A 24,003-nucleotide genomic window follows, 5' to 3' on the forward strand; every position below is an offset into this window, starting at 1 on the left:
GAGTCAGGGGTCTGCCAGGCTCCGTGTAGGTTCCCCTCTGGGGTACGGCAGGAAACTCACCAGCAGTCAGCTGGAGTGGCCATAGGGTCTCCTCACTGGTTTTCCATCTCTCTGGGATCCCTGTCCTCCATTGCCTGATGTCCAGTGTCTTAAAAAGTGGTTTTACTTTCCAAATATTTAGTCTGGCTTTGTTGTTGTTTCAGATGGGAACCTAAATCTGGCCCCTTTTACTCCAACTCAGCAGAAGTGACATCAATTCTGCCTCTAATACTGAATTTCAAAATTATTTGACAATGTGGAAAATAAATATGCAAGAGTCCGTATGGATATAAATGAATGACTAGAATAAATGAGCAAAGGGGAGAGAAGAGGCACATTTTTGTTGTAGATGAATTGCAAACACTGTTTGTAGACACTCCTTCCTCCAGGAGGGGGAGATTCATCCCCAGCAGTGGGCTCAACTCAGGGACTTGTCTCCAGAGAACAGGCTGGAAAAGAAAAAGCAGTAACTTTAAAGTGGGAAAACCTGGTGGATACCACGTAAACCAAGTGGTGAAGGTCAACATCACCAATGACATGTCATGTGGATATCACATACCCGTGATACCATGTGATGAGGAGGGCGTCTCCCTCTGTGCTGTCATTTCCAGAAACCCATAACCCCAGTCTGATCAAGAAAGAAACAATAGAAAAACTCAGGCTCCGGATGCGTGGCCTGCACACTCCAAAACTTTCAAGGTCATGACAAACAAGGAAAGACTGAGACACTGCCAGACCAGAGGGGTCTGGGAGGCATGACAACTAAATACAAGGTGAGATCCGGGGTTAGATCCTAGAACAGAGAGAGGATGTTAATGGAAAAACTGGTAATAAGCTGGAGTTTCATTTAAGAAAAATGATTTGAAACATCACCGATATTGCAGTACAGAAAGGAAAAGATACACACTTTCCAATAAACGGGGTGAGATCAATTGGATATCTGTATGGAAAAAAAATCATCTTGATCCCTACTTTTCGCCTTACATAAAAATCAATTTCAGATGGATTACAGGTCTAAATGTAAAACAAGAGAGCTTTGAGAAGAAAGCATAGGAGCGTATCTTTGTGAAGGCAGATTTCTTAAACAAGACCTAAACCGCGAAAATGGATAAATTATGTTATATTAAAATTAAGAACCTTTGTTTATCAGAAGACACCATTAAGGGATAAGAAGGCAGCTGACAGAGTGGGAGGAGACATTCACAACACAGGTGTTCAACACAGGACTCAGCCAAAATATGGAAGAACTCCAAATTAATAAGGGAGGAGAGATAGCCCAATAGAAAATGGGGCAAAATGTTTGACTAAACACTTCCCAAAAGAGGGCTTCCCAATGGCCTGTGCACATGTGCTGCCTCAGTGAGCTACCACCATATACCACCAGAATGGAGAAAAACCCAAGAAAGTACCAAACTGGTGAGAATGTGGGGTAACCCCATCTTTTAATTGCTGCTGTGGAGGTGTGGGTCACAGGCCCTTTGGGAAGCCATTTGTCTGTATCTGGTAGAGCCCAGCCAAGTGCATTCTGCAATGAAGCTGCTTCATTCCCAGCACAGACTCAATAGAAACGTGGGCCTGTGTTCACCAAGAGCCACAGGCTGGAATGTTCAGAGAAGCACTTCTCCGGGTAGCTCCCAGCTGGTGGCTACCCACCTGCCCATCAATAGACCGGGTACATACAATGTTGACAGAGTGACACAGTGGAGTGCCATACAACAATGAGAATGGATGGGATGTAACTTCATGCAACGACAGAGCAGAATGTCACAAACATCACATGGAACAAAAGAAGCTGGAAACAAAAGATGCACATGTTAGATTCATTTACAAAAAATATGAAATGGGTGAAGTCTAAGCTGTTAAAAGCAGGAATGTGGGGACCCTTTGATGGGAGTGGGGTAGTGATATGAAAGGAGCACCGGGATGAGCATGTCCTGCTTCTTTTTATTTTTTGTCTCCTCAAATCCCCCCCAGCACATGGTTGTGTATTTTTTTTTTAGTTGTGGTTCCTTCTAGTTGTGGCATGTGGGACGCTGCCTCAGCGTGGCCTGATGAGCAGTGCCATGTCCATGCCCAGGATCCGAACCTGCGGCACCTGGGCCGCCGAAGCAGAGCGCGCTAACTTAACCACTAGGCCATGGGGCCGGCCCCTATCCTGCTTATTGATGTGAGTTTCCATTACGTGGGTGTGTCACCACACTCTTGATATCTTACCATCATGCAGCAAAATGTTGTTATAAGATAAGAGATTTTTTTAAATGCCGTATTTTGATTTGCCAAATCTTGGTTGAGGGCACAAGAATGTTTATTATTTTCCTCTATATCCTTGTCTTGTACTTGAAGCAATTTTAGTAAAATAAAAGTAAAGGGAATAAATATGTATATAAAATGAGAAGTGAAAATTTCATATCCTCATATCTACCCAATCCTCTCTCCCAATAATTCTATAAGGCAACTTGTGACATTAATTTTGTATCCAGAGTTATGTCTTTTTATCTGGAAGATTCTGGTCATATTAACATAGAATTCTGGAGCTAGGGGCTATTTTACGTACCGCCTAATAAAAATGACTCCTCGTGCTAATGATTTCCAAACTGTATTCTAGTTATTTTTTACTCCCGATGATATTTAAACTATTCCAGGTCACACAGAAAGATGGAAAACTTAATGCCCAAACTGGGTAATAGTAAAGGAAAAAACTTATATGTTAATTTCATTTCTAAATCTAGACTCAAAAATCTTCAATGAAATGTAAAGATGAAATCAAATCCAGAAGTGTATTTAGAAGGAAGATCAATCATGGACAAGCAGAGTTTATTCCACGAGCGGAGAACCGGGCCTCAGTGGACGCAAGCAGGAAGCGCGTCCATTTGTTCTGATCGCTGCTCTGACGAACGAGCTCAGCCAGCTCGTCCTTCTCTGTCCTGGGTGAGACGTTGGGCAGATCTTGTCCTTCTGGTCACTTTCAGATCTTCAACAACTCGTCCAGTCCGAGAGCTTCACTTCAAGCCCTTGTCCTAAGTGACACTCCTTCCTGGTGCGTCTCCCACGGGGGCTGCTGAGCCACCTACAGCTGGGAGAGATGCTCTCATCTTCTTTCCTCCCAGCTCGGCTTTCTGTCTCCGTCTCATAGCTTCTAGACCCTTCCAGGTTCACCTAGAGTTACTGTGGGTCACAGGGCGAGGGGAGACGCTTCGTGGATGCAGGGGCTGTAATGGGGTGTTGGTGTGCTCTGTGCACAATGGGTGCAATATTGAGCCATGGTTAATGCCAGACCATCTGGTTCCCTCCTGGCCCTGCCTGTTCCCATCTACAAGACAAATTTCTAATCTCTCTGTGTCTCGTGTTCCTCGTTGGTCAAAGGAGGAGAATGGTGGCACCCACCTTGTGGGGTTCTTAGGAGGATGTAGATACTCACGGGCCCTCAGAACAATGCTGGCATGTAGCACAGATCCCATACCTCAAGCTTAACCAAGATTTTTGTGTCTCTGCTGCCACTGGCTGGAAGACCCACCTCTCCCTGTTACACATTTTTAGGCTCAAACAGCTTCCAGGGTCTTTGCTCCAGTTCAAGGGGACAGAGGCCAAGCACACTGCATGTTTCTCTTTCATCACGCCACATGAAGTCCCCTAACTCCCCTTACCCAGGACATCTGCACTCTCCAATCTCTCGCCCGCTGCCACCCCCACTTGCCTCTCACTGCTAACTGCCTCAGAACTCCTGCTGATTGGCTTGTAGTTTTCCATGGACCTTAATCACAGGGGAGGGTAGGACTCAGGCACCCTAAGGGACCTCCTGTCTTCCAGACATACTCTTCCTTACCTCCATTGTGGAGTAGCCATCCAATTTCTCCCTGGCAACCAGGATCGATTACCTCAGCTAGTATAATTACTGCTTTCATTGTTTATTGACTCAGGCATGAGGAGCCCAAAGTGGCCAGGTGGCGGTGTTAACTTCCAGGTCAGCGGAATCATTGTGTCCCCTGGTGGAAGCATTTTTCTTTTGGGAACTAAGACCTCTGGATCGGTAGAGCATAAGGTCATAAGGATAGGAAGAAAGAAATTTGCCTGTGAGTCACTGGAAGTAATAATATGTGGTACCACTCGCATTTCCACTCCTTGATTCTTGGACCTGTGAGTCCTGAACATGAGAGAAACAGCACCATATATCGGATGCTGATTCAGAGCACATACAGCTTCCTGGAGAACCTGCCCAATCCTGCGAGGTAAAGCCACCTGGATGGTGCTGTAACTGTCTCCAAAGGCCATTCCACTGTCCCCTCAAGCCAGCTGCTTCAGGACGGTGGAACATGGTACTACCAGTGGGTTCTGTGAGCATGGATCCATTACTGAACTTCATTTGCTGTGAAGAGAGTGCCTCAGTCAGAAGCGATGCTGTGTAAAATGCCATGATGAGGGGTAAGCCACTCTGCAAGTCCACTGATGACACCCTTGACAGAAGCACTCATGCGGGGAAAGTAAGTCCCTATCTAGAATAAGTGTCTCTTTCAGTAAGGACAAAATGCTGCCTCTTCCATGATGGAAGTGGTCCAGTCCAACGTAGTCAACCTGCCCACCAGTATCTGGCTGATCGCGCCCCTGAGGGCCTCAGTGGTGGTCTCTGCTGCTGGCAGGATGGGCACTCAGCTGTGGCTCCAGCCAGTTCAGCCTTGGTGAGCGCAAGTCCAGGTTGATGAGCTCGTGCATAACCTCCACCCTTTCCACCATGGCCACTTTGTTCATGAGCCCATTGGGCGATGACAGGGATGTCTGGGGAAAGAGGCTGACTGGTATCCACACAACGGGTCATCCCACCCACTTGATTATTAAAATCCTCTGCCAGGGTCACTGTTTGATGAGCGTTCACATGGGAAACAAACATCACCATGGTCTTTGCCCATTCAGGGAGGTCTATCCACATACCAAATACCTAGACCCCTGGTCACCAATTCTCCAGTCATGTCCCTTCCAAGTCACTGACTCCCCAAGCCACACTGTTGGCCATTGCCCGTGAATTGGCATACACTCACACCTCTGGCTAGTTCCTTTTCCAAGCAAAGATGATCAACTAAGTGCACTGCTAAAAGTTCTGCCAACTGGAAGGATTTCCCTCCACCACTGTCCTTCAGGGATGTCCCAGGGAGGGCCTATTGTGCTGCTGCTGTCCACTTTCAGGCAGTGCCCACATTTCAAACAGAACCATCTGTAAACCAGGCTCCAGTCTTCTCTTCCTCTGTCAACTGATCCTAGAGAACTCTCTGGAGGCCACAGGTGCAGGCTAGGAGAGAGAAGGCAGTGTGGCAGGAGTTCAGATCACGGCATTTGGACCACTTCTTCATGTAGCCTACTTGTGCGTTCAGGGTCTGCTCAGGCCTGATCATGTAGATCCCACTTCCATTTGGTGATGTGGTGGTGGTGTGCACGCCCAACTTTATGGCTTGATGGGTCAACAGCACCCGGTTCATCATGGGCAGCTTGGGTCGCACGGTAACTTGGTGGCCCACACCTAAACATTCAGTCTCTGTGAAGGCCCAATAACAAGCCAAAAAATAACAAAACTTTCGCTTCTCAACAAGAGGGTAGTTATGCAAAAAGATGCCATGTCTTTGCTCTAGACATGCCCCTTTGCTCCTGGGGGCCTGTGCCACCATTCCCCTATGTAGCCCACCTAAACCCCCAAAACAGCATCTCCATCTGCGTCTGCCACTTCAGCACCATTGGATTTGCCAGATCCTACAGCCCAAGTGTCAGAGCAGCTTGCACAGCAGCCCGGGCCTGTTGCAGAGCCTTCTCTTGTTCTGGGCACTACTCAAAACTACCAGCTTTTTGGGTCACTCAGTAAACAGGCTGGAGTAACACGCCCAGATGAGGGGCATGTTGCCTCCAAAATCCAAACGGCCCACTAGGCCTTGCGACTCTGTTTTGGTCATAGGAGGGGCCGGATGCAACAGCTTATCCTTCTCTGTAGGGGTATCTTGACGTGCCTAACACTCCCAGACCCTTAGAAGTTTCCCTGGGGCCGAAAGCCCCTGAATGCTTGTTGCATTCGTTTCCTGGCCTCTGACGTGCAAGTTTAGAGCAGTTGCTGCTGCTTGCTCACTAGGTCCTATCAATAGAATGTCACCAATGTAATGGACGTGTGAGGTGTTGTGGCCGGAAGGGCAATCAAGTTGCCTGCAGACTAATGGTGACATATGGCTGGAGGGCTGACACACCCCTGAGCTAGACAGTGAAGTTGTATGGCTGGCCTTACTGACTGAAAACAAACTGCTTCTGGTGGTCTTTACTAACAGGTATTGAGAAAAAGGCGTTTGCCAGATCAATAGCCGCATACCGGGTCCCTGAGTGTGTGTTAATTTGCTCAAGCAATGAAACCACGTCTGGAACAGCAGCTGCAATTGGAGTCACCACCTGGTTAAGTTTAAGGTAATCTATTGTCATTCTTCAAGATCCATGTGTCTTCCGCACAGGGCGGGCAACTGATGGGGATGTGGTTGGAATCACCATGTCACGCCCTTCAAGTCCTTGAGGCTGGCACGAATCCCCGCAGTATCTCCAGGAATGTGGTATTGCTTTTGGTTCACTATTTTCCAGGCAAGGCCAGTTCCAGTGGCTTCCACTTGGCCTTTCCCACCATAGTAGCCCTCACTCCACAGGTCAAGGAGCCAATGTAAGGATTCTGCCAGTTATAAGTATGTCTGTTCCAAATATGGAAGCTAGAACCAGGGAAATGACCACACGATGGGTTTGGGGACCCCCTGGACCCACTGTGAGATGGACCTGAGCTAAAACTCCATTGATCACCTGACCTCTGTGAGCCTCTACTCTGAGTGAGGGCCACACTGATGCTTCGGATCTTTTGGAATCAGTGTCAGTTCAGAGCCAGTGTCCACTAATTCCTGAGAAGTCAGATGATTTCCTTTCCTCCACGCGCTGGCACCCTGGTAAAGATCCTGAGTCCTGTTGGGAAAGGCTGGGAAAAAGATTAACAGTATGAATTAACAGTATAAATTTGTGGCAGTGTGGCGGGGTCCTTCCTAAGGGGTGCCTGGCCTCCCCTTCATTCAGGACACTTGGGGTCTGTAAACTGGCACAAGTCAGGAAATCAATTGTGGGGCGCTGGCTCTGCGTTGGTGATTCAAATTAGACTTGTTCACTTGACCTACAACTCTTCTACTTATACAAATCCAGTGAAGATTGAGTGGATTGCCAATCGATTTCTGTTTTGTGAACTCCGTAATCAACCAGTCAATGCCGCGGGTCTCGGAGACTCAGACTGCTGATGGCTGATGGCTGATAGCTGATTGACACTGCTGCCCACTTGCCTTTGGACTATTCACTGCTGCCACTTGGGTCATGTCAGGATCCAGTGATCCCCACTGCACTGAAGGACCCCGTTCAGTGGCAGCGATTCCCATTGTAATTGCCGACCCACAGAGAAGGACGGCAGCAAAGCACTTCAGCAGTGCCAAGCTTCCCTCACAAACTTACTTCTCTGTCGTGGTGGAAGAGTGTCCACTGGACCCTCCCAGGGTGAGCGAGCAGCTGTTACATGCTAAATCCACTCTATGACGTCAATCTCACCAAGCTTGGAACCCTCCCTCTGCAGTGCGCCAAGGCCATTCTGGCGTTGCAACCCATTGAGTGTGGGCCCTGTTGGTCCACGTTTCAGCCACCCACCCAAACAAACTGGGGGAACGACAGCGTTGCAGGGAGTCTCTGCTTACTGGGCTCGAATCGGTAAGTTCAGCCTGATCCAACTTTATGTTCCTTCCACTACTAACCCACACCCTTAATTTCCATTTCCACACATTTTCCCCAGCTTCTGTCTATGTAAGGTGGGAAAGTGTGGTTCCTATGGAGTGTCATGAGCCTCCTCGTCTGGGTTCACACTGGGTCTAGAAGCCAAGAGGGGTGGTGGGTATGGGCACTGAGGAAGAGACTCAGAGGTGTATTGCAGGCAGGTCTCTCCCTCTCCATCAATGTCCTCACCTCAATAGCAGACATGCTGTAGAGGATTCAGATTTTGTTGTAATTCAGCCACTGGCAGGGAGAGCCCCTGGGCCTGGTTTTCAGGAATCTCAGCTATGGGGCAACGGGACAGGAGGGTCCCTCTCAGGGCAGATGTGAAATCTTTCAGGTCGTGTACATAGTACCTGAGCTGGGAAGTCCAGTCCCTGAGTTCATCCTTTTCTTTCCCTACTTTGCTGAGCACAATTAGGAACAACCAGCCAATCTCATTAGACTCATTCGTTTGATAAAAATATTCTGAGGTATCAAATCATTGGTCACCCAGAGCCTTGTCCCTTCTAAGTACTTAACAGGGAGTAGCCAATAGTAATATTTTGCATGTTTCTATTTGCACATGACACCACGGACTCTTTACCAAGAGCAGAGACAGGAGTGGCTTTAAATCCCATCAGATTAGAGAACCGATTCCAAAAAGCCTGGAACTAATTCACAAAATGTATCCTCTAGATTCTCTTCCTCTAGAACATTCTCAGTATCAAAACCTGTGTCACTCAGGGTCCTCCAGAGACACACACCAATAGGACGCACACACACATTTATAGGAATTGGCTCGTGGGACTGTGTGGGTTGGCAAGTCTGAACTCTGTAGGGCAGGCCAGTAGACTAGACACTCGGGCAGGATTGATGCTGGAATCTTGAGGCAGAATTTCTTCTTCTCCGGGAAATCTCAGTTTTTGCTCTTAAGGCCTTCAACAGATCGGATGAGGTCTGCCCAGATCATCGAGGGTCGTCATCTCTACACAGAGTCAACTGAATGTAGATGCCAATCACATGTACACAACGTCTGTACAGCAGAACCTAAACTAGTGTTTGATAAAATAACTGGACACTCTAACCTGGCCAAGTTGACACATAAGACTGACCGTCACGGGACTAATTCTGGACTTTTATTCCATTCCGTTGATCTGTCTGTCTGTCTACGAAAATGTGATACTGTTTTTACTGAAGGAGCTATTTATACTTTATTTAGAAAATAGCAATTCTTGGAGAGTCTATCTTCTATGTGCAATTAAAATCACTTTGTCTAGTTCCCCAAAATACCCCATGAAGAATCTGGTTGGAATGTCATTAAATGTATAAATCACACAGAAAGGACAAACACTCAGTTTGCCTAGGACACGATTGCATTCCTAGAAAACCAAAGATGTGCTGGAAACACCACTAAAATTATGCAGGAATGTGGTAACATAGCTGGAGTAGAAAGTAATTAATAACAAAAAATGTTTCTCAGAAATGTGCAACTTCAAGTAGAAACAGAAAATTCCATTCATAATAATGAAATAACTTTATAGAATTCTTAAGAATATGTTTGCTCAATAAGGCATAGAATTTATATGCAAGACACCATAACATCTGAATAGAGGGAGAGATACGTGGTGTTTCTGCCTGGTGGGATATCAGCCACCCAGGCAGGCAGACACTCGGGTCAGGGATAACTCCAGAAACTCATGCTGGGTGGGGATGGTGTGCAATGGGAGGTCACTGGAGCTGAAACAGGAAGAGGTGCCTGTGGTCCCCAGAGGGCCCCCCACCATGTGTTTTAGAGCAAGTTCTTTAAATTCCGTGGATCACAATTATTTTCCTTGAAAAATGGTGATCATACCACCACCTCTCTACCAATATGGGTTTTTCAGGGATCAAATGGGATATTTTGAAATTGTTGTGTAATCTGAAAAATAAGATTGTGTGACTGTAGTGACGACCTCATGAGGTGGCATCAGACAGGAAGTTACGTCACTTTCACTTGTGCAGGTGTGCATGTGCGTGCATGCGTGTGTGTGTGCGTTTGTGTGCGTGTGAGCTTTCTTCACTTCAGGAACTTCTCAACTAGTAGCCCTTCCTTATAATTTCTCAGGAGAAAACGCTTTACTTTCTACAACCACACTCTGGAGACAATTCTCTGGATTTTTCTACCAGCTAGCGTCTTGCTGAGGCTTCCCACCTGCACGTCAACTTCTCCTGCCTCCTTGAGATGCGGGCTGGTGAATCAAACCAACCAGTTAAGTACACTCGGGGAGGTAGCTGTTTGAAATGCGGAGTTAATTCATGTTACCAAAGGGTCTTAAATTATTCAGGTAACCTCCGGCGGGTCAATTAACCTCTCTGGGCTTCACTGTCTTGTTTGTAAGATGAAGGGGCTGCAGGAGACGGACTGCGTGATGGTCTCTGAGCTCCTGCCCTGCTTCAGAGCTCTGACGCTGGGGGTCAATTCACCAAGGCGCGCATACCCCTGATGTTGACGATGCAAATAAGAACTAAAAATACACCGTTTCAAACGTGAAGATGTTGTAAGATCAATATGTATCTTCAGGTAGATAATAATTACAATCTTCAATGAACAAGAAAACTACCTAATGTCATAACAAATGCAAGCAAATCCCCTTTGTCACAAAACACAAAATATAATTCAGATGTGGTTTTCTACGGCTGCAAAATAATACGTTGCTACATCTCAGAATAATAGCAGAGATTTTTCATCTTGGACCGTACGCATTATGGAAAGATGCTTTGCGCCACGGACATCTCCTCGCCAGCCTGCTAAAGGAACTGAACTGGAAGATATTTAATACTGAACTATAATAGAATTCAATGCTCATTATTCAAGAGCAGGCATGGGTTCTGGCCCATGGTAATTATTAAAATCATGTTTATGCCAAGTAATGCAATGAACGTCACCTATTTTTGACCCGACTGTGCACAGAAGGTGGGGGAGGCGATGTTTTACATCTTATCAATTGGATTTAGAACGTGTTTGTGCTGTGGCGGGAGCATGAGGTCTGTCCATGGTGATTAGCGACAAGGCTAGCGGATGAATGGCTGTTGGGCTGCCCAGCCCGCTCATATCCAAAGGGACTTCAGATCTTCTGAGGGATCCCCACCTTCTCCAAGAGAGTCTCAGGGACTCAGTGTCTTAGCAGGGACTCCTATTAACTATAGGATAAGACTCCAATTTCCAGGCCTGGGTCAAGGTTCTCTTCTGCGGAGCTGCATCTTGCATTTGGTCAGCAGCAACGAATGTTGATGGCACACCAATTTTGCATCCTAAAGGGACTAGCCTTGGGGGTGGCAAAGTTGAGCTACTCGGGAGCCAACAAGATGCTCACTAAAAGCGAAGCGTGTCCCAGCTGCTGGCAGACACATCTTCCCGTCTTTCTCCAGGCTATGGATATGGGATTGGGCTCCATTATGAAGAAGGACCCAGAAGTCCCCAGGTCTCGCTCCACCTACTCACATAGGACCTGTGTTCTTATTCACCTTATTGAGCTGTTTCTGGGAGTCTGCATGCACAGGAGGGCCAGCCACTGCATCCCTGCCCAGCTGCCAGCATCCACTCAACATGCCAACGGCTCTGCCAGGGGGTCCATTTCTGTCGGCCGCTGGAGCTGCTGGCCCTAGAGGTTCAGAGGGGATCTCAGTATGTCTGAACTCAGGGGCTGTATGCCCCGAAGACTCAGGCAGAAGACCCTTCCTCTCCTGTCCTCCTTGCACTTAACCCTTCAGCCCTGCAGCTGCACTTCTTGGGCACGCAGGAATTCAGTTCTTGTGAGCACCCCACCCATCACTCTCCACACAGGACTCACAGGGAGTCTGGGAGCTGGACCAGCTGCCTCCCCAGGCTTACTTCACCTGTGCTCACCAGCTGGTGCACTGGGCTCAGAGGGTCCTCTCCCCAAGGCAAGACTTCTGCGTGCACAGATGCTCCCCAGCAACCAAGCCACAGCCTGGACCACAGAGGCCAGGAGACGTCCGGGGGGAGAATGGCACACACAGGCCCAGGTGTCTGCAGAGCGGCTGCTTCCTGATCCTTCTCTGTGTCCATCTCAGGAGTGCCTGGAATTTGGTGAATTGTCGGAATCTTCCTCTCAAAGAGAGCATCCCCCGAACTCCCTTAAGGCACCATTCGGGGCCGAGAACAAGTTGTTCTCAGTACTCGTCGTAACAGCATTTCTTGATAAGTGCAGATAGATTTTGTTTTCAACTGAAAATCTGTTATTCCAAATTTCTTAAACCTCGTTTACTGTTCTGTTTCAAGTCCTCTGTCAAACGCCTTTGTGGGAAGAATGTGGGCGGTGGGGTAATCTCGGGGCCGCTGAAGCTGACAGACTGAGCGCCTGGCCGTAGACAAATGAAATTTGCGCTGCTGACTTGTTCGGGAGCAAGATACAAGATTTGAAGACGTGGATGGAAAGACACAGATAGACACGGTTTGAAGCCATTAGATTGAAAACCATTTTTAATTTATAATGCAAAATGCAAGATTTAGCATGGGTTCTTGAAGATAAGCTTATCATGCCGCACCGTCTAAGGGCACACATGCACATACGCACATACACGTGTCTTTTTCTGCTTTTGCACAACTGATTTGTGTTGCTTGTTCCTTACTTTCAAAGATGCTCTGGCAGCCCTGGACTGAATTCCACGAAGACGGGAGTTCAGCAGTTTGGCAGATGATCAGGAAGGTGGAGAGGCCCTGGGCAGGGGGAGTGTGTGGGCTGCTTGGTAGTTGTGTGCCTGGGGTCCTGGGACTGAGGTCCTAAGCAGGAGAACCTGAGCTGCTGCCACCGGTCGCCGCACACAGGAGCTCGGGGGCCAGGCAGCCGGGTGGGGCCTCTGCTTCTTGGGGTTCCCTCAGCCTAGAGGGGCTCTGTCCGTGGCTTTCACAGCCTCCACCTCCTCTGCCAGGAGAGGAGGCTGGCACAACCTCAGGAGAGGCTGAGACTGCTGCTGCTGCAGCCTTAGCCCCTGCTGAGGTCAATTTGGTGCCGGAAACAAGGGCCCAACAGCAGAAAAATGAGTGAAGACCCTGGACTGCTGAGGGCTGGCCCTGGCGTGGATGCAGAGACCTGTGGGGTCTCTCTGCCACAAAGACAGGGGGCCCTCTTGAGCATGGGGCACGCTCCTGGTGCCAGACTCCCTCCACGATGCCCCAGTCTCCCTTAATCCTCCTGGTGGGATGGTCACCCTCCAGCAGAGTCAGCGCAGCCTCTACCACCTGGTAGCGGCGCCCTTGGGTTCCTGGTCTGTGAAGCTGGGACCATGACCACACGGGACCGCTGAGTGTAAAATGCAGCGGGAATTCCTCATGGCTGGGCCAGCTTCCTCTTCTCTCTCCCAGCCTGGCAAGAGCTGGCCAATGGCTTTCTCCTTCTTTCTTCTTATCCCCTGTAGAAGATGACATCTGTGATGAAGGAAACTCATGAAAGCCAAGCAATCAAGCCCAGAGCAGCCGCAGAGCAGGGGCCCAGGGTCCCATCCTTCAAGGCCCCCATCTTCCGGGGCTGACTTGCAACAGGGACCCAGAAGCCTCCGCGAATGGTCACTCCACAGCTTCTGTCATGGGTGCACCCCCTGCATCCCCGCAGCCATCTTGGAGAACCTAGCATGCTGGAGTTTGCTTGGTCCCTTGCCATCTGTCGTGGGTGAGAGATGTCCTCCCAGATTCACCTGTTGGCTTCCTAACCTCCAGGACTTCAGATGTGACTGTATTTGGAGACAGGGCCAGTAAAGAGGGGATTAGGGTAAAATGAGGTCACTAGAGTGACTTGTATCCAATCTGAATGGTATTCTTACAAGAAGAGGAGAGCAGGACACAGACACAGACGGAGGGACGAGCATGTGAGGATGCAGGGAGGAGACGTGTCTATATGCCCAGGAGAGAGGCTCAGAGAAACCAGCTCTGCTGACACGTAGGTCTGACTTCCAGCCTCCAGGACTGTGAGGAAATAAACAAATGTCTGTTGTTTCAGCTGCCTTGTCTGTGGTCCTTTCTTGTGCCAACCTGCATTGACTCAGATGCCACCTCAGACGTGGTTTTGTCACCTGTGTAGGGACCTACCTGGAATGATGGACAGGCAGGTAAGGGCCGGAGAAGGGGGAAGGAGGGTCGAGGATGCAGGGCTCCCAGGCTAACACCAGGAAGGTCCTGGACAACGTGTATGTGGTCACCACACACCTCACTCAGCCTCCCACCACTGGCAGCACCTGGGAGCAGCCCAGGGATCCTCTCCCCATCTCAGCCCCTTCCCTCCCCTCTTCCCACCCCTACTTCCTGCAAAGCTTGAGGCCAGGAGAGCAGAACGTGCCTGGTTCCAACCCCCTGACGATACGATGTCAAAGGTTTCATTGACCCTGACATTTATTCTTAAGTAGCTTCTTCTTTCCCCATGGAAAATTTTAATGGGAAAAAAAAAATAAAGATGCTAACTATAGAAATCAGATAAAAAGGGAAATAAGATACCAGAGCTTATTGCTGATCAGTAGAATGTTCAAAAATAGATAAATATTATACATTTCATCAAAAATTTACAATTAATTGCCATTTTCCTGCCATTGAAGTTGTCAGCGAATTTGATTACTATTCTCAATTATAGACTTCGCAAATCCCCCCCCTTGCCCAAAGTAAAAGTGACATTGCTAATTGCTGATCTAAGAATCCGCTTCCCAAAATAGAGAAGACAAAAATAAGTGTGGTGGATGAGTATATTTCATCACGCACTGTTGAGCAAACTGTCGTGGAGGCCGCTGTGGGCTCAGGCCTCGGGCGGAGAAGAGTCGCCAGGTCCAGCCTCTCTCCGTCCTGGAGCGGTGCTGTGCACCACTCACCGTCTCGTTTCTGCTTTCCTGCTTCAGGACACAAGAAGGCACACCTGCATGCGCAGGTACCCCCTAACTCTCATGGGGTGGGCAGTCCTCTGCAAGAGAAAGGGTGGCCGTGGGAAGGAGAGCCTCCATGAATGCGGATCCCAGCTAGCTCCTCCACTTCCCAGGCGGGAGCTCCTTTCTTGTGAAGGATGAGTTTGCTCACCTGTGAAATGGGCCGACACGAATAGCACAGTCCTCATGGTGCGAGGCGAGTTCTCGCCCCAGCACCTGGCTCTGGACAGGCGCTCGGTGAGCAGGTGCTTTTACAAGGGATGAAGGGTTTGGAAAAATTGATCCGTTGTCGTGGTGACTTGTGAAGATACCCACATGCGATGTGAGGAGCACACTTCCCATGTGGCTGTCACGATGCTCCCAAGCCTGAGGGGGCGAGGGGACTGTGTCAGGGTGAGAGCTAGCAGCATCCAGGGCCACAGCTGGCACCCAGCCTCTGACCCCGGGTCCCTTTTCTTCCTGGGGTCCTTCCAGCAGCTGCAGCTCGCCTCTTCCCGTGTGCCGCTGGAAGGCTCCAGGTCAGATTCCGCCATGTCACTGGGGCAGCTCTGGCCCTGGGTCCTTGTACAGCCCACGTGGCCAGACAGGGAGGGCAAAGCCTCTTTCCCCAGGCCTTCCTCCTCCTTGGCCCACTCGTGCCACAGCTTCCCTCTGCTCAGGACCCTCAGATTGCGGTCTCTGGCACCCTGAGCCGTAGGCCCACCACGTCCCAGTCACTTCCAGTCGCCGGCTCCCTGAGGCTCTCAGACTCAGCACTCCCGCCCTTCTTCCTCCCCACATCCTCTGGCCCAGTCTTGTGGTCTGTGCTGTGGCTCCTGATTCTGCATCGTAGGATGTGGTGTACAACCCCCGCTGACAGGATGCTGGCTGGGCCCAGCCTGTCACTGCTCCTGCTCTCACCTTCTGGACCCAGTCAGCCAGCCAGCCCTGTCCGTTTTCCCCCCATAGCAGCTGTGCAATGCATGCATTCTTTCTTCACCCGCCATGCCGGGTTACACCTCTGCCACGTCTCTCCTAGGCACACGCTCTGGCCTCTCCCCTTCTCTGGTCGCCTGTGGTCCTCTGTGATCAGACCTGTTGGCCTCGTCTACAGAGAACCCTCCTGGGACTCAGGGAGCTCCAGGGGCATTCTGAAGGACACAGACGATGAGCGGCAGAGCCAGGACAGAAGCTCACCTGCAGCCGCTGCCTCTGCGACTATCTGTCCTCACAGATGGGTTGTGGGCAACCAGCCACTTATGGCTATCTGGGCTACCCTGGGCCAGGCAGGGGGAGGGCAAAGCAACCTTGGAAGGATGAATGGAGGCCTAGGACAGAGCCTCCTAAGAGGGGAGGTGTGGTGGACCAGGCTGCAGGCTGGAGCATCCTGGGAGGCACAATGAGGTGGTCCGGTACAATGTGCCTAAGGAGAAGCTGGAAGGAGGGAGGACTCCAGGTCACGGGGGCGTGGATGCTGACGTTCGGCATCAGAGTTAGAAGGACTGCGTGCTGCTGCTGCTGCATCCTCCCAAAGCTGATGATCCTTAAAAGTGCGCTCAGGGCTTCAGATAATTTAGGGGAGGGTCACATGTGGGTTGGAGTTGTCTTGGCTGGGGCAGCCCTGGCTGTGCCCCTCTCAGTCCCTGGCCATTTGGGACCGAATCTCTCTGGAGGTCAGCCTTCAACACCTGTGAAACGGGGGCTCTGATGCGGATCCAGCTCAGCTTCACACCGGTCGCTAGATCTAGGGGTTGATCCCTTCTTTTCGTTTACGTGGTCGGTGACCACTCCCCGAGCCCCCAGGATGCGTCTGAATTCCTGTTCGGGGCTGCGAGGAGTGAACACGGAGACTCTCTTGGAGTCACTGTGCAGAGAGTGGCATGGCGGTTGGATTACTCAGACAGAGAAAACCCCTAACAGCACGGGAAAGGAGAGCCAGCGAATGTGCATGCTTGCATCCTGTGGTCTACTTATGCAGGCAACCGCGACAGGGGGACGCACACAGTGACCAGCACCGAATACAGGCTGGGGCCCTGATCCACATGTTCCCACTGAATCCCAGTGGACATCCTGCCCCGTCCGTAGACATCGTCATTTTTCAGAAGAGGAAACATGGGCATGGAGGGGTCAGGTGAATTCTCAGAGGAGTGAGTGGGGAGGCAGGGTGTGAACCGGGGTGGAGAAAGTCACTGTCACACCGTCTCGTGCAGTGTGCCCTGTGTCTGGTACAGAGCCCGGTGTGGCAGAACCCTGGGCAGAGATCCCTGGGTAGGAGGACCTCACAGCCTGGAGAGGCCTGAGCCGAGGGTGGTGAGGGGTGCAGGCTGGAGGCCTCTCTGTGGACCCGATTCGTGTGTTCTGTGCGGAGGCACAGTACTCCCGGGCTTGGGGTGCAGGCGCTTCGCTCTGTGCGACGATGAACTTTATGTGTCAACTCAACTGCTTCATGTGCTGCCCAGATTTGCTTAAACGTGATCCTGGGTGTGTCTGTGAGGGCGTTTCTGGATGAGATTGGCATTTCAGTCCATGGACTGAGTTCGGCAGACACCCTCCCCGGTGCAGTGGCTCCTTCCCGTCCATCGAGGCCCAAAGAGAACGAAAAGGTGGAGGGAGGAAAACTCACTCTGTCTCTGCCTGGCTGTGGAGCTGGGCCCTCAGTCTCTTCCTGCCTCAGACTGAGATTCACCCAGCCCGTCCTCGGTGGAAAGCCTGGTTCTCGGACTTCACACTTGGGTGAACTGTGCCACCAGCTTCCCTGGGTCTCCAGCCTGCTGATGACAGATCGTGGGACTTCCCAGCTTCCATCATCGTGAGCCGACTCCTCATAACAAATCTCTCTACCTATTGGTTCTGCTTTTCCACAGAACCCTAACTAACACAGTCAGCCAACAGGGACTGAAGACCTACTGTGCTCCAGGGGTGGTCTAGGGAGGATCTGGGTCCTGATTAAAGGACAGAGTCCCCTTGTGTGGTAGGACACAACGGGCCCCTGGGACCGCTGCTGTGTTCCTGGCGGAGCCCCAGCTGGCTGTGCGGTGGGCTCTGTGGAGAAGCACGGAGTTCTCCTGGCTGCCAAGGGCAGTCACAGAATTGAGGCCACTCAGGAGGATGAGAAGGGCTGAGCGCATCATGAGACCAACGGGTAGGATGGCGTCTGATTCTTTATTCCACAGCCTGGGTCAACTCTTTCATTAAAAATTAGAATTCCTGCTTAATCATTTTTGTGGCTCTGACTCATATCTGATGGGAGATTTTCATGATCACCCATAAATTTGAGTGCTTATTTAAGAAAAAAAAAAAAACCAGCAGTGGAAATTTATGGTTAACTGTGTAAATTTTTAGAGCCCAACCTTGAGCTGCTAGAGGCGCAGGAAGGCCTCCTGCCTGGGAGAAGCTCGAGGGGCAGAGTCCCCATCTGGGGCCCACCTTGTACCTGCTGCTCTGTTAAGAGGCTCGAGAGCCCTGGGTCTTTGATGGGAGACCAGCGTCTGGGGCAGCGGTGACCAGGCTTCAGGATGCCCAGGCTTGCACGGGAGGAGCGGAGGAGGCGCAGACTGCCCCCGACGTCCAGTGGGAAGCATTCACACTGTCCTGCTCCACAAGGGTCCAAACCAGGAAGAAACAGCATCTGCACCCTCCAAACATACGATGGACCAGCAGCATCCAGCGTAAGCTGTGGGAAGGCAGCGCAGGTTGGCGTTGGGGTAGGAAGGCTCCTCCCGGGGCCTTGGTTTCCATGACGGTTCCCCAAACATCACCGTCCTTGAGCGCCAACCTTGCCCCCTGTCTTGAGCTGCCAGGAGCTGCGCGCCTGGGGGTGGTGGCAGGGCACTTTATGTCCTTTCCCTTGGGGATCCTCCTGCGTGCAGAAGGCCTTCTGTGTCCTGCTTAGCAGCTCCCTGCTCCACCCAGGGACCTGTGGGTTGGGGGTCAGCGTGCCACCTGTGCTCAGAGCGGGGACACTAGCTTCTACTGGCTGGAATTCTTTATGTCTCACATGGATCTGAATTAGGATGACCATCTCGTCCCAGCTTATCCTGGACTTTCCTTGTTTGAAAACTGAAGGTCCCAGATCCTGGGCACCCTCAGTCCCCAGCAAAGCCTAGCGGCCGGCCACACCCTCCTGAATGCAGGTGTGAAGAGTGGAGGTGCTGTGAACGGACGCACCAAACCCTAGTCCTGGGCAGACGTCCAGCCCGTAGACAGCAGGTGTGTGTCCCTGTCCATATTCTACCACTTGCAGGCTATTGTCACCAAAAAGCAGGGGACTTTGCGAGGTCTCAGTTTTCCCATCTATTTGATGGGAGTCAGACCTCGCTGTGTAACTAAGAGCTACAACATACCACGGGCTTGCCCGCTGCAGAGGACGATACCAAGTGCAGGGTGGCAACCCGGAATGGAAGAACTGTCTCTGCCTGTGGAAGTCCTGGAGGGCTCCCTGGAAGAGGTGACTGGCATTTGAAATGAGTCTGGAGGCTTCCAAGAAGGATGGCTTTGGGGCTACAGGTCTGTCTCTCTGCCTTTCGGCTCCTCTTTCCTTCCCTTTCACCCCCAGCACAGAGCAAGAGCTCAGTAAATGCACCCTCGCATGGGTGCTACCACTGGCTTGGGGTTTGGTCACTTGGGGCAGCTCTAGCCAATGAGCCAGTTTCCCTTAATTAGCCCCGAGAGCCACAGTCAGTCAGGTCCCAGGTGCTGGCTCCGTGGTCCTCCCCTTGTCATGGACATGACAAGGGGCTACAGGTGGACCCGCGTTTCTGGTGCATTAATGATAATGTCACCGATACACGACGGGTGCCTTTGCCTCAAAGCAGGGTCCAGGTTGTTTTTCATTAAATAACATAATTTGTTGCTTGGTTTGCAAGGACAAATAGCTCTGCGGAGCCAAAAGCCCAAGAAAAAAGTAATATAGTGTTGTTATTCATGGGCTGAAGGCATGCTCCCAGAATATTCCTCATTTTGACTTAAATGTATCTTCTGCCCACTCACAGCGAATGCAATTTCTTTTTATGACTATCGGTTATTTACATGGCAAAAGTTTAAATAAAGCCTGAGCTACCAGAGGCCACTGCTCCCCATAACACGGTGCCAGACCCATTATTGGTGTCGCATTGACCCGGAGGAGCCCTGAGGCCCCAGAAGACGTGGTAGAGGTGAGGGCCGGAGAGCTAGGTGGGAGCTTAGCAGGACCTCTCTGCCCCGTCCCCGAGGGGCCTCCTTGAGGGCAGCTCTGAGTCCTGCTTTCCCTCTCTCCCTCTGCAGTCATTGTCCCACACCCTGAATGTCCTGTCGGTCATTCCCCTGGGTTGTGGGAAAACAGACAGAAAACAAGCAGTGCCCCCATCAAGATGTCACAGGCTGGTTAGGGACAGACAGTCACAGAGAACCTTTCTCCTGGGTGACGAGTCCATCCGTTCCTTCATCCACTGCCCCTGCTCAGTGCCGAGCCCCGGCCCCAGCTCAGGGACACAGCAGGGAGAGCAGACACAACCTCAGCTCTGAGCAACCTGCAGCTCTCGGAGGCCAGCGCAGGGCTGCTGTTTACTGAGGATGCACCGGAGACCAGAGCCAAACCCCAGCCCTCTGAGGAACCCCCGGCCTCAGCTCTGCTCAGGGTACATGTCCCAGGCTTGGGGGCCGATGCAGAGGAAGGAAGGATGAAGAAATGAATGGGAGTCTGACTCCTCCCTTCCAGGCTGTGAGACAACAGCCAACCAGGGAACCGCACTGAGCGCCACCTCTTACCCACCTTTAAAATGGGGTGGTTATTGCACCTGCCAGGGGTTGTTGTGATAATTCAGGAAAGAGGGAGAAAAGGTAAATGGGGAAGGATTTTATAAATGTGAAATCTTCTGAGTAAATTTCCCTGCAGGTCCTTTGCTGGCCATGTCTACACTGCTAGACACGGGGAAGACAGACTTAGGACTCAGGTGCTCCCACCTCACAGCACCTAAGGCTGAGCCCAGGGCTCTATTCTTTGTGGATCTCCCTCCCATGGGTCTCGCTCCCCACAGGTCTCTCCCCTGTGGGTTGACAGTGTCGGAAGGATGGAGAAAAAAGGTGACGAGCCAGGGCTTGCTCTCCGACGTCCTGGCTGTCTCCTGGGACTTTGTCCTCTCCCCATGTGCCCCGGGATGCCACCCGCCCTCTAGAGCGTGGCTTTCACATCTGAGAACGTAGAGAATCCCACCGTCTGTTCATTTGGTGCTACGGTGAGTTTTGTTCTTGCTGTCATTATGTTACCAATGCCATTTATTTGTAATCCGCCATTGATAAAACATGACAATCCAAACATATTAATATAATAACACATGAACATTCCACTATTACGGAGTCCACTGGGGGCACACGCCAGGGGTCTGCGACTTCTCCCTCTGCTCATTGATGGGCCTCCAGCTCTGGAGGCTTCCTGGTGAGAGCCCCCAGTGGGAAGGCCTCCATGGCCCCTTCCCTCGTGGGATCCTGGGGGCCAGCCCAGTGGGTCTGGCGGGAGATGTCTGTGCAAACACATGAGACGCTGGAGGCTGAGGCAGCAGTGGGGCAGCTGTGGAACAGTCATTCGCGGGCTCCAGCAGACTGCCACGGCTGGTTCCGGGTGCCAGGGGCTCCCCGGCTGAGCCAGCATGGAACTGGCTGAGTGACGGCAGGTTCTGCTCACTCAGGTTTTCCCCCAACCGCCACCTTCTTGCCTGCCGTCCAGAGCAGTCCAACGGCCCAGCAATTACATAGGGGAGGAGAGCAGGCAGTGGGGCCCGGTCCTCGGGCCCGGCCACTGAGAGAGGTTTGTGGCTGAGGCAATTAGGCACCATGTGGGGGCCAGGCCGGCAGAGGCCTGGGTCTCAGGGGCCTGGATGCCTCTGCTGGGTTCTGCTCTTGCCTGGGCCCGGGGCACTGGCTCACCCTGCGTGGCTAGCCCCCCACCCACGTTCAGGCAGGTGCAGAGGGAGGGACGCCTGCTGCCAAGACGCAGGTGTCTTCAGGGATGCTGGTGACTCCCTGGGTCACCCCCAGGCCTGGCTACCATCTCTCTTTTGGGGACCCTGCAGAACGTCAGCTCTGGGGGGGGCATCCTGCCTGGGTGGAAGAGGACAGACACTGTGGCTACACTCAGACAGGCCCGGCGGGAGGCAGCGCTGTCCCTATGGCTGCAGTGGGCCCAAGGTAGCTTTCACAGGGCGCAGGCGGGAACTGGCACTACACACTGAGACATGCCTGGAGAGCCAGACGGGGCTCTGGACAAGCAGTGTGGGGTTCCAGGAAAGGTTGTGGCAGACACTGCAAGCAGGGCCATGGCTGAAGGAGGAGGCGTGGTGGGCGTTGGCCGGACACTGCCTGGCCCAGGCCTTGTGCTGGGGACACAGGGACAGCTCCAACTCAGCCGTGCCCATCAAGGCAGCCATCCTGGTGGCAAAGTCCCCAAGATGCAGCTGTGCTGGAGCCAAGCAGACTGTATGGGGTGACCACTGGATGGATTAGGGGGCGTCCACCGAGAAGCTGGCAAGGACGGCAGGCCCCACTAGCCAGTGGTTCTCAGCTGGGGACGAGCCTGCCCACTGCCCAGGGGACAGGAGGCAACATCTGGAGACATTCCAGGTGGTCACAACTTGCGGGGTGCCACAGGCATCTCGAGGGCAGAGGTCAGGATGCTGGTAAAGGGCGTACAGTGCACAGGATGGCTCCACAGTGGAGAGAGACCCACCCCGGCGTCTCTAGGCCCCAGATGATAAATGCCATCTAGACCATGGAGGCTGGGGAGCCGGACAGCAGACGGGCCGCCTAGCACTCTGCAGGTTTGCATTTTGGGAACTGGGGTTTCTGGACTCCTGTGCACATGGCACAATGTCAGGCCACACCCTGAGCCTGGGCCACCCTGAATGGAAACACTGGCTGCACTGTCCTGAGACGTCCACTTATTGAGGAATTTGAGGCAGAACCCGTTATTTTAACCTTAAATCTGGCCGGACTGGATTGCGAGGTGGAACGCCAAATTCAACGCATTTTCAAGGAGAAGTGGGAGCAGGTCTTGGCTGGCAGCCCGGCTCAGATGCCCCTGCAGGCTTGCCCACTTCACCTTCCTCTCTGCCCACGGCCTTTCTTTGGAAACGTGGGGGGGGGGGGGGGGGGGGGGGGGGGGGGCCAGGACAGGGCCTTGCCCTCAGAACACTGGTGACCCTTGTTGGGGGCGGCAGCAGGTAGGAATCCTTTAATGATGCTGTTAACCGAGCACCCCACGAGGACCACCACTCTCTGCGTCATGGCAGGCAGCCGGGCTTGTACCTGAGGCGGATGGCGCTGGCTGAGAGCGAGCTGATGGAAGCGGCCTGTGCAGGGGGATGGGGGAAGCTGTGGCTGGAAGGGGGGTAGGGCGGATGAGAGGGGGCTACAGCAGGACTGAAGGGCTGAAGGTCCCAGGAGCGTCCTGTGGAAACTGAGCAAATAGACCAGGGGAGACGGCGCAGGGGGGCAGGGTTACAGATGGGGTCGCTGTGGCTGCTGTCATCGCATGCTCATCTGTTTGTTCTCTGGAGACCCCCGTGATAGATCAGCCTCAGGACCCCTTAACATGCCGCTGAGAAAACACCACAGGCACCGCTGTCTGTGGACATCCGTCAAACAGCGCGACGAAATTCTACGTAAATTATATCTGTTTTACTCTTAAAAGCCACTTTCGGAAGAATGTGTGATGAATTTGTGTGCTTCCCTCGACCATGCTGCTGAAGCCGCGTTGGCCGCGGCACAGAGCGGTCTGGAACAGGAGGCTTGGGGTCTGCCAGCACACGTGGTCTTCGGCAGACCCTCAGCTTGGGACGATCAGGCTTTCTGACCTCAGCACACGGGAGGAAAGACAGGGAATGGACACTTTCGCCACCTTGTGAAGACGGGAACCCAGAGCAGGGCTAACACAGGGCCTGAGAGGTGAAGCCTTCAACCTTGTCATGAGGATTCTCCTCTCCTGCAGGCTGAGAAAGGCTGAGCTGCTCTGGGATCCGGGACAGCGGGACCGCAGATGACACGTGGACACCCAGTGGCTGTGGGCAATGCCCACGTGAGGGCCAGTCTCCAAGAGGGCACCCGGCGGCCAGGAAGATGGTGACTACTGTCAGGGCTGACGGGAAGAGATCTGGCAAGGAGCGGTGCTGCCCAGCAGCCTGGCCGGGCAGAGCCCAGAGGCATGTTTTCTTCCCAAAAGCAGCTCCAAGAACGCAGCTTAGAGCGCAGGAGACTGGGCCTGGCGGGGGAGCATTACTCCCTTGTGGGGCCCTGGGCCCTGGTGTCTGAGCGGCTGCTCTGCCCCCTCAT

The sequence above is a fragment of the Equus quagga genome, chromosome 19 (genome assembly GCF_021613505.1).
Source record: "Equus quagga isolate Etosha38 chromosome 19, UCLA_HA_Equagga_1.0, whole genome shotgun sequence".
Classification (NCBI taxonomy): Eukaryota; Metazoa; Chordata; class Mammalia; order Perissodactyla; family Equidae; genus Equus; species Equus quagga.